The following is an 11,323-nucleotide window of genomic DNA, read 5'->3' on the forward strand; positions in this document are numbered from 1 at the left end:
CGCGCTGCTCCGTCATTCAGGAAGTCCACAGCAACTGACAGTACTTCACAAAGTCACACCGACATCTTCGGAGCCTGCGACTAAAAGCTTTCGGGGCTTCTCAACAGCAGCGACTTTGCCATTTCGAAGCGTAAGTGCATGTTTTGTTGTTTTGGCCGTCACTATACTGTTTGTTCCTGTTGACAGCTAACTGCTCATGCTAGCACTTACTGACACTTCCTCATGGCTCCGCGGCTAAGCTATTCTAGCTAAATGTCACGGCGACAAAAGTAGCTGAGAGATAAAAATCACAAGCTGTTAACAAAAAGACCCCGGACTCGACACTTATGTTGAATTTATTATTTAAATAAGAGATTCAACGCGGGGACGGTAGCGACAGATAGACGCTTTTAAAGTGCGCAGTTTGCACCCCCCCTTCGTTTTTTTTTTTTTTTTTTTTTTTTTTAAACCGCATTAAAGTGAATTGACTTCGTGGTTCTCTGCACCTGCTTAAAACCTGAGATGAAATGTGAACGCTTATGTTTGAACAAACGCCGCTGACAGGTGGAAATGAAACGTTCAGTACGTAAACTACAGCTCATCCAAGCGCGATGTTGCCAATGAGGTTTTACTACGAACGGAGCTGTCTCGGCTTTTCGCAGACGACGCGACGTCCACGGCTCATCGTGACTTGAATCACATCCGTTACTACATCGATCTCACGTCTCTATCTGATTGGAAGCTTCATTCATACGCAGGCGCCGGGCGACAATAACGTCATCAGTGTTGTAATTTATTACTGTGCGCGACCCGTGAACGTTACAAACCGTCGGCACCTGACTTAAAAAGTAATACCACTCAAAAAATGGCAAAGCTGCGAAACCCAAACTAACCCAAAATGATGATGTCTGCGCGGTCAGAGTGCGTGAGTAAGAGTAAGAGGCAGCGCACCTGTGACTCTTCTTGTTGTTTGGACTGTGAAACTGCCGTTTGTAAAGATTTATTTTAAGGTCTACCCACGCGTTTCCACACCCACATTGTCCCGATTTAATCCCATATATTAATACACTATCTACATGTCGTTCACAACCATTTATGGTCTGATCTGTCTGCCGCAGAGAGAGGATGTAGTCTGGATGCAAAACCCACATCCACTCAGTTCACCCACATTTGGAGTGCTGAAGCCTCTGACAGAAAAACAATGTTCAAAAAAATATTTTAGGTAATTATTATTCAATGAAGATAGCTTTTTTTTTATCATGTATCTTTTCCACTTGCAAGGATTTGCTGTCTGTCTTTGTTCAATATCAATTGTAAATTGAATGTTTTGGTTTTGGGACTGGGCAGCACAGTGACTTAATGGTTACCACTGTTGCCTCACAGCAAGAAGGTCACGGGTTTGATTCTCACCTGGGGCCTTTCTGTGTTTGCGTGGGTTCCCTCCGGATGCTCTGGCTTCCTCCCACATCCAAAGAGAGGCATGTTAGGTGAACATAAAACTTTATATTCACTTTTGGTGTGTGTGTGGGTGGGGGGGAGTGAATGCTATATATGTCTGGCTATATATGGCCCTGCAATAGACTGTCCAAGGTGTACCCTGCCTCACGCCCCATGACTGCTGGGGTAGGCTCCTTAATTGGATTGGTGGGTATAGAAAATTGATGGATGGTTTTGGGACTGTTGTTTGGACAAAATGAAACTTGAGGATGTCACCTTGATCTGTAGGTCATATATTCTTTACAGTTTTCTCATAATGTTTGGGCTAATGGATTAATCTTTGATCCTAAAAAATAAATGACAAATCAGATGTCACTTTATGTTGCTCGTTAGAATTTAGTGACCTTTTCAGACTGACATAAACTACTGTAAGTGGTGTCAGAAAACATGATCACACTGAATCAACCACTCATTTCACTTCATTCATCAAGAAAAATTGCAATATGTAGCTTGATTCCTTTCTTTTTTTTGTCATTGCAAACTGAATATTTTGTTTTATTTTTTACTGTTGGTTGGGCAAAACAAGTTATTTGCATGCTTCACTTTGGTCTGAGAGATTAAAATCTAAAAGTAATTAAATGGATTTTATTGCTTCAGAGATTGATGAATCATAAAGACTGTCCACTGGTCCATCATCAGCCCACAGTCATTAGTTACAGCACAAATAAATTGTAGCTGTTGCTGACCATATTCTGGCTCATTGATCATTTAATCTAATCTCCCTTATGCTATCTGTCGATATGCTGTCGTCTTGTTCACGTCAGTCATATCTATCAGATAAGTCACCTTTGACCATGCAAGGGGTAGAACTAAAAGTGGCATGCTTTTTTATGAGTGATGATGGCATTTATGGCAGTTTTATGTGTATTGTTTTATTTAAATTGTGCTATTTCCTGTTAACTCTCACTTGACAGACTGATAGGATGTTGGTGCCAGACTTTGGGATAATTATACAAAGGTTATGAATATAAAGTTCAATACTTATGTCTTGTAGAAGGGTTATGGTTGTAATATTAGGTTAGCCACATCTGGTGACTTAAAGTTTTTGTAGTGTAGGATCTGAAACAAGTGAGTCTTATAAGACCAGAGGTCAAATCATCAAGAAGTTTAGCAGGTAACATTTTTATTATTGTTCTTGCTTGTCATCTGGGGGTTTGGGGGGCATGCTACTGGATGCTCAGAGTCCAAACATCATTTGTTCTTCACAGCTGGCTGATGTGAGGCTACAGTCACACTACCAGTGAAGAATTGGTTCATATCAAACAAAAGTGAGAAAATATTTTTTGCATGGGCATTTTGTGTTAGGAGTTGGTCATGTTGGTTGTTGACTGAATCATGAATACTTGATTGAGCCCTTAATTTTGCATCTACGTGATCAGTTTTTATGTATTACCCAAATAGTGTACAAGTAATGAATTTAATTTATTTAGTTTATATAGTGCCAGTCACAACAAAGCTGCCTCAAGGTGCTTTACACAAGTAAGGTTTAACCTTACCAACCCCAAGAGCAAGCACACAGGCAACAGTGGTAAGGAAAAACTCCCTCAGATGATAATGAGGAAGAAACCTCAAACAGACCAGACTCAGAGGGGTGACCCACTGCTGAGGCCATTCTAACAGTTACATGATTTTACAAAGTTTTACAAAACAGAACATAACAACAAAATATGAATTTGATGAGAAGTACATGCAGGCTTCCAGTCACAGGCAGGGGTCATCCCTCATGCCATTCAGTGGGCCTGTTACCACGGCAGAGTCCGTTCCACATCCGTTTCAGAAATTATGCAGCCGTCAAATCCAGCACATGACATCATCCATGTCTCGGATAGAAAGGTAAAAAGCAGAATCAGTCGGCCAGAAAAACTACACCTAAGGTAAAATTCATCAGCATTAAGCAACAGGAAAGCTGAGAAAATACTAAAGTGATCGTCGGCTGCTAGCCCCAAGCTTCACTAACAGGCCCAGAATTTAGATAAAGTTGAGGCTGAGACCCGGTCCGCTTACTAATAAAATGAGTTTAAAATGATAGGAAGCATAGTAACGTGCTATGCCAGTATGCTAGCCATACAAGATGGAAAATAAATGTGTCTTAAGTCTGGATTTGAAGGTCTATACAGAATCTGCTTATTTTATTGCTGTAGGGAATAGGTGTCAAACTGATTCCAGAAAGGGCCAAGAGGGTGCAGGTTTTCTTTGTAACCACCCACTGCACCAGGTGATTTCACTGATTAACTGATTCCATCTGCTCAAAGTGATGTTAATCAGTGAAATCACCTGGTGCAGTGGGTGGTTACAAAGAAAACTTGCACCCTCTTGGCCCTTTATAGAATCAGTTTGACACCTATGCTGTAGGGAGATGATTCCACAAAACAGGTGCATGATAAGAGAAAGCTCTGTGGCCTGCAGACTTTTTAGTCACCCTAGGGACAGAAAGTAGCCATGTGCCCTGAGAACGCAGAGCCTGGATTGGTACGTAGTTTAATTAGGACATCTAAGTAGGGAGGCGCTAGTCCATGAATAATTTTATAGGTTAATAGCAGAACCTTAAAATCTGACCTCACAGAGACAGGCAGCCAGTAAAGATGTGCTAAAATGTTAAACTTTCTGCTTCCTGTCAAGAGGCTGGCCGCAACATTTTGATCCAGTTGAAGGCCCCTAATGCTGGACTCCGGTAAACCAGAAAATAGAACATTGCAGTAGTCCAGTCTAGAAGAAACAAATGCATGAATCAGGGTCTCAGCATCCGCCACAGACAGGATGAGCCGAATCTTTGCTATGTTTCGCAGGTGGAAGAAAGCAGTCCTTGTAATATCTCTAATGTGGAGGTCAAAGGACAACGTAGGATCAAAAATTATCCCAAGGTTCCTCACTTTGTCAGTGTGATGTATGACACACAAGCCTAGGCTAAGCGTTAACTGGTCAAATTGATGCCAATGTCTCGGTGGACCAGGACCCATCATTTCAGTCTTAAAGGCAGGACCCATCATTTCAGTCATGAACATCTGATGCTGAGAAAAGATATGATACAGTGAGGAAAATGAGTATTTGAACACCCTGTGATTTTGCAAGTTTTCCCACTTAGAAATCATGGAGGGGTCTGAAATTTTCATCTTAGGTGCATGTCCACCATGAGAGACATAATCTAAAAAAAAAAAATTCCGGAAATCACAATGTATGATTTAAAAAAAAAAAAAAAAATTATTTGTATGTTACTGCTGCAAAGAAGTATTTGAACACTTGTGAAAATCAATGTTAATGTTTGGTACAGTAGCCTTTGTTTGCAATTAGAGGTCAGACGTTTCATTATTCTGCATTGCATTATTCTGATCAGTTTATATCAAAGTATATCAAGAGAAGAATAAACAGAAGCCACAAAAGCTGGAGTTTTAAACCTAACCAGACCCCTCCTACCGAGAGGCTAGTGACTAAAACAATAGCTCTAATTAGCAACTATTGTGCTCTAGTTAGCACCCTCCTAATGATAGGGCAGCTGTCCCTCTTAATGATGGGACGGACGCCTCTCCTGATGGCTCCCTTGATGACTCTCCTGATGACGTGAATGACTCATTACCATGAACAAAAGACTGAAACTGCTTTGACCTGAGTACCCCATTGTAAACAGGAGACAAAGCGTGTCTCAGACCCCCTCCCCGGTTAAGGCTGGGTTTCAACTGTTTCACATAGGATGCCCTCCTTGACCCTTCTCTCAAACCATTTCTTCTCTCTGGCTAAGATTTTAACTTCCCTTGTCCTCAAACCTGTGGTTAGTGTCTTTAAGGTGGAGCTTTGTGGTTAGTGTCTTTAAGGTGGAACTTTGTGGAGCAAATGCAAACACTGAACTCTTATTAAAGAAGGAAAAAATACAGACGTGCAGGAAACTTTGATAAAACTGATCAGAATAATGCAGGCTGATTTGGCTCCCCATATTTTTTTTTTGTATAAATAAATCAGAATAAAATAAGAGGTAACTCACTTTGAAATGAATAAAACATATAGCTGCAGCTTATAATAACTTTGAAAATGACAAAAATCAGCAGCTTGTATTTTTATTCTGACTTCAGTTCATTTTAGTGTGATGAAGTCATTTTTCTTTCTCCTTACCTATTCTTCTCTACAAGAGTCAAGACAGAAGTCAGACTACCAGAGCAAGAATTTTAGCTGAGGAAGCTTCTGCGATTTGAAGCAAAACGTCCTCGCGTCAAGCAACCCAGTCCAGTCGAAGATTCAACCTTCTCTACTATGATCCAGCTAGTCGACTAATCGCAAAAATAACACTATGTAACAAATTTTATTTTTGTTTTGTTCCTGGATACACCAGTGTGTTTCCTAACCTGTTATGCCTTAAATAAATAGAAAATAGCTGTTATTCCACAGAAACTTTGCTTCTGTGATCAGGACAATATTTGAAATTTGTCTGTTTTCAAGAATATTCTCGATTCGCCTTCACTACTACTGAGTAGTCTTCTAGAATATTCTTTAACTGCTAGAACTGTCCAGAATTTTCTAGAAGTTTCCAGAATTATCTAGAAATTTCAAGAAACTTTTAGAACTTTCTAGAACGTTAAAAAAAATGAAATCAAAGTTTGTGCTGAATGTAGTCATTTTTCCATAGACTTTAGACATAAGCAGTTGAAATATAACACTTAGAAGCCAGGAACAAAAATTGTGTTACATAGTGTAATTGTTGACTAGTTGACTATCAAAATAGTCGTTTGTGGCAGCCCTACAAATAACTGGAGCTGCAGGAGCTCCAGTTTGAGGACCTCCTGTCCCGTTCCTGCCGCTGACCCATGGCTGGGTCTTCCAGCATGACAATGACCCCAAACACACAGCCAGGGCAACTAAGGAGGGGCTCCATAAGAAGCATTTCAAGGTCCTGGAGTGGAATGGCCAGTCTCCAGACCTGAACTCAATAGAAAATCTTTGGAGGGAGCTGAAATTCCAAACCTGAAAGATTTGGAGAAGATCTGTATGGAGGAGTGGACCAAAATCCCTGCTGCAGTGGGGGAAAACTTGGTCAAGAACTACAGGAAACGTCTGACCTTTGTAATTGCAAACAATGGCTACTGTACCAAACATTAACATTGATTTTCACAGGTGTTCAAATACTTCTTTGCAGCAGTAACATACAAATAAATTATTAAAAAAATCATACATTGTGATTTCCGGAATTTTTTTTTTTTTTTTTTTTTTAGATTATGTCTCTCATGGTGGACATGCACCTAAGATGAAAATTTCAGACCCCTCCATGATTTCTAAGTAGGAAAACTTGCAAAATCGCAGGGTGTTCAAATACTTATTTTCCTCACTGTATCTTATATCTTTTCTCAGCATCAGATGTTCTTTCTCAGCATCAGATGTTCATGACTGAAATGATGGGTCCTGGTCCACCGAGACATTGACATCGATTTGACCAGTTAACGCTTAGCCTAGGCTTGTGTGTCATACATCACACTGACAAAGTGAGGAACCTTGGGATAATTTTTGATCCTACGTTGTCCTTTGACCTCCACATCAGAGATATTACAAGGACTGCTTTCTTCCACCTGCGAAACATAGCAAAGATTTGGCTCATCCTGTCTGTGGCGGATGCTGAGGACCCTGATTCATGTGTTGTTTCTTCTAGATTAGACTACTGCAATGTTCTATTTTCTGGTTTACCGCAGTCCAGCATTAGGGGTCTCCAATTGATTCAAAATGTTGCGGCCAGCCGCCTCTTGACAGGAAGCAGAAAGTTTAACATTTAGCACATCTTTACTGGCTGCCTGTCTCTGTGAGGTTGGATTTTAAGGTTCTGCTATTAACATATAAAATTATTCATGGACTAGCGCCTCCCTACTTAGATGACCTAATTAAACTCTACGTACCAATCCAGGCTCTGCGTTCTCAGGGCGCATGGCTACTTTCTGTCCCTAGGGTGCTAAAAAGTCTGCAGGCCACAGAAGCTTTCTCTTATCATGCACCTGTTTTGTGGAATCATCTCCCTACAGCATAGGTGTCAAACTGATTCCAGAAAGGGCCAAAAGGGTGCAGGTTTTCTTTGTAACCACCCACTGCACCAGGTGATTTCACTGATTAACATCACTTTGAGCACATGGAATCAGTTAATCAGTGAAATCACCTGGTGCAGTGGGTGGTTACAAAATTAGCAGCTTGTATTTTTATTCTGACTCCAGTTCATTTTAGTGTGATGAACTCATTTTTAAAAGTCATTTTTCGTTCTCCTCACCAGTCACGTTTTGTGCTTGAACACTACATTAAGTTTAAGATTGAATAATACATACGTTTGGAAAATAACAGCTGTTAAAGTTCAGAGTTTCTCACCTGCTTTTTTGTGATCTGTGCCTCTGAACATTACTGCACAGCTTCTCCACAGCAGGGTTTTTTTTAACCCATTTATGCATAATTTTTGCTCAGTTCATTTATATATTCTCATTAAGGATATTTGACTGTTTATTTAATCGCATGGTTGTCCATTCGGCTGCTCCCGTTTTGTGTTCGGGTCGCCACAGCGGATACAACCAGATTCGCATTGATATTTTGGCACAGGTTTTATGCCCTTCCTGACGCAACTCCAGTGTTAGAAACGCACACAGCCGCTGGTGTTCCAAAGAGGTCTCCCATCCAAGTACTAACCAGGTCCCGCACTGCTTAGCTTCTGAGATCTGACGGGATCAGGCTTACACAGAGCAGATCGGCTGCACGTTTATTTAATCTCATGATCTCATAAATTCAGTATACGATGTGCACCTGGTGTGAACAGGTCGGTGCCATCAGAACTGCATGGGTAGAGAAAGTGGAAAGAGCAGTAAAGGCAGCTCCATGGTTTGGTTTTGTTTTGTGTGTGTGTGTGTGTGTGTGTGTGTGTCTTTGTCTTTACATGTTCTCTCAGGTTAAAATCCTCCCGCTCGCTGTCTCAAGTGCACTGATGGTTCTCAGCAGAATAACGTCTTGTGCCTCCGTTGAGGAATTTCCCTCCCTCGCTCGCAGTCTGCAGCCAGTTGACCTCCGCGCGCGCACACACACACACACACACACACACACCACACACACACCACACTGACAGCTCCGTCAGTAAACTGCGCATTTAGGCGGCTCCTTGAACCAAGATGGCCACTGTTTTAATCGGCTTCTTTTTTCAAATTTGAACATCCAAATGATGGCAGGACTGCTCGCTGCCTAAAACTATGAATTGAGAGAAAAACAAAGAGTTAAATCAAATAAATGACTCGTCGACTAATAAATTAGGTTGTCAACGGTTCCAGTAGTCGACATAGTAGTGGCAGCCCTAATTATTTTGCTGCAGCTCTCCGAAACTCCCCGAATTGGGAATGTCTCATGAGGATGTTGTGAGCCCAGGGACGGCGCCGCTGGTGACGTTTGTCAGCTTTCCACAACAAATAGATTACAGAAACTCGCTCCGTGTGTGAGAGTCATAAATGCAGGGAAGACGAAGACAACAAACTGGAAATTGTTTTTTTCTTATTTATTCCTTATTGGTTCATTCTACTGGTGCTTATACAACCCCTGGCAATAATTATGGAATCACCGGCTTCGGAGGATGTTCATTCACTTGTTTAATTTTGTAGAAAAAAAGCAGAGATCACAGACATAACACAAAACTAAAGTCATTTCAAATGGCAACTTTCTGGCTTTTAAGAAACACTATAAGAAATCAAGGAAAAAAAATTGTGGCAGTCAGAACGGTTACTTTTTTAGACCAAGCAGAGGGAAAAAATATGGACTCACTCAATTCTGAGGAATAAATTATGGAATCACCCGGTAAATTTTCATCCCCAAAACTAACACCTGCATCAAATCAGATCTGCTCGTTAGTCTGCATCTGAAAAGGAGTGATCACACCTTGGAGAGCTGTTGCACCAGTGGACTGACATGAATCATAGCTCCAACATGAGAGATGTCAATTGAAACAAAGGAGAGGATTATCAAACTCTTAGAGGGTAAATCATCACGCAGTGTTGCAAAAGATGTTGGTTTGTTCACAGTCAGCTGTGTCTAAACTCTGGACCAAATACAAACAACATGGGAAGGTTGTTAAAGGCAAACATACTGGTAGACCAAGGAAGACATCAAAGTGTCAAGACAGAAAACTTAAAGCAGTATGTCCTCAAAAATCGAAAATGCACAACAAAACAAATGAGAAACGAATGGGAGGAGCTGGAGTCAACGTCTGTGACCGAACTGTAAGAACCACCTAAAGGAAATGGGATTTACATACAGAAAAGCTAAAGGAAAGCATCATTAACACCCTAACCAGAAAAAAACAAGGTTACAATGGGCTAAGGAAAAGCAATCGTGGACTGTGGATGACTGGATGAAAGTCATATTCAGTGATGAATCTCGAATCTGCATTGGGCAAGGTGATGATGCTGAAACTTTTGTTTGGTGCCATTCCAAAGAGATTTATAAAGATGAATGCCTGAGAGAACATGAACATTTCCACAGTCATTGATGATATGGGGCTGCATGTCAGGTAAGGCACTGGGGAGATGGCTGTCATTGCATCATCAATAAATGCACAAGTTTACATTGATATTTTGGACACTTTCTTATCCCATCAATTGAAAGGATGTTTGGGAATGATGAAATCATTTTTTCAAGATGATAATGCATCTTGCCATAGAGCAAAAACTGTGAAAACATTCCTTGCAAAAAGAACATAGGGTCAATGTCATGGTCTGCAAATAGTCCGGATCTTAATCCAATTGAAAATCTTTGGTGGAAATTGAAGAAAATGGTCCATGACAAGGCTCCAACCTGCAAAGCTGATCTGGCAACAGCAATCAGAGAAAGTTGGAGCCAGATTGATGAACGAGTACTGTTTGTCACTCATTAAGTCCATGCCTCAGAATCTGCAAGCTGTTATAAGAGCCAGAGGTGGTGCAACAAAATACTAGTGATGTGTGAGCGTTCTTTGTTTTTCATGATTCCATAATTTTTTCCTCAGAATTGAGTGATTCCATATTTTTTTCCCTCTGCTTGGTCTAAAAAAGTAACGTTACTGACTGCCACAATTTTTTTTTTTTCCTGTTTTCTTGTAGTTTTCTTGGGTTGTAGTTGATGAAACTTAGATAAAGTTACTTGCACTAGTGCTAGTGCAGTATAAAGTATGGCACCGCTCAAATAATACGTGCACAAACTAGCACATGCACGTACTAATTCGACCCCTGAATGATATTGAAATTGAAACTGTGACTGAAACAAAATTTCTTGTGGTGTTATTGACTATAAACTGAGCTAGAAAATGCATATTCATTTTGTAAATCCAAATTGTGCAATTGCAATTCTGCATAAAGCACAAGATTAATTTCCCAACACTCATTAACGATTTATATCATTCATTGCTTGTTCCATACATGACCTACTGTATTGAGGTATGGGAAAATACATATAAAACTAATACTAATCCAATATTTTTTGTTGCAAAAAGCTGTAAGAATTATTTGTAACATCATATTGCGAGCCAATGACTCCATTGTTTGCCTGTTTACATATTCTAAAATTCTGGGACTTGGTTTATTACATTACAATACAAATTATGCATTAATTTAAAAGTAAACAATAGGATCTGTTTAAACTGAGGGACTCCAGTTATAATTTGAGAGCAATTTTATTTTTTTGAGAAATCAAGTACCCGAACTACTGCACAAAGACATTGTGTATCTGTCAAAGGTGTTAACATCTGGAACAACTGTCCTGACAATATTAAAGTACTTGGCTTACGTATGTGTGTGTATGTATGTATATATATATATTATATATATATATGTGTGTGTATGTATGTATATATATATATATATATATATATGTGTGTGGTATGTATGTA

At 40.1% G+C, this 11,323-nt stretch overlaps 1 protein-coding gene across 3 annotated transcripts in view; it reads left to right on the forward strand.

Annotated features, from left to right (window-relative positions):
- The window catches only part of taok3a (TAO kinase 3a), a 204,130-nt gene continuing 192,807 nt past the window's right edge, over positions 1-11,323 (forward strand). For 2 of the 3 annotated variants that reach the window (XM_034170867.1, XM_034170868.1), the window contains exon 1: positions 1-130. The gene's annotated coding sequence lies outside the window, so the exon portion shown is untranslated. The remainder of the gene's footprint in view (positions 131-11,323) is intronic. The other variant, XM_034170870.1, reaches the window with a different exon arrangement.

The sequence above is a fragment of the Thalassophryne amazonica genome, chromosome 5 (genome assembly GCF_902500255.1).
Source record: "Thalassophryne amazonica chromosome 5, fThaAma1.1, whole genome shotgun sequence".
Lineage (NCBI taxonomy): Eukaryota > Metazoa > Chordata > Actinopteri > Batrachoidiformes > Batrachoididae > Thalassophryne > Thalassophryne amazonica.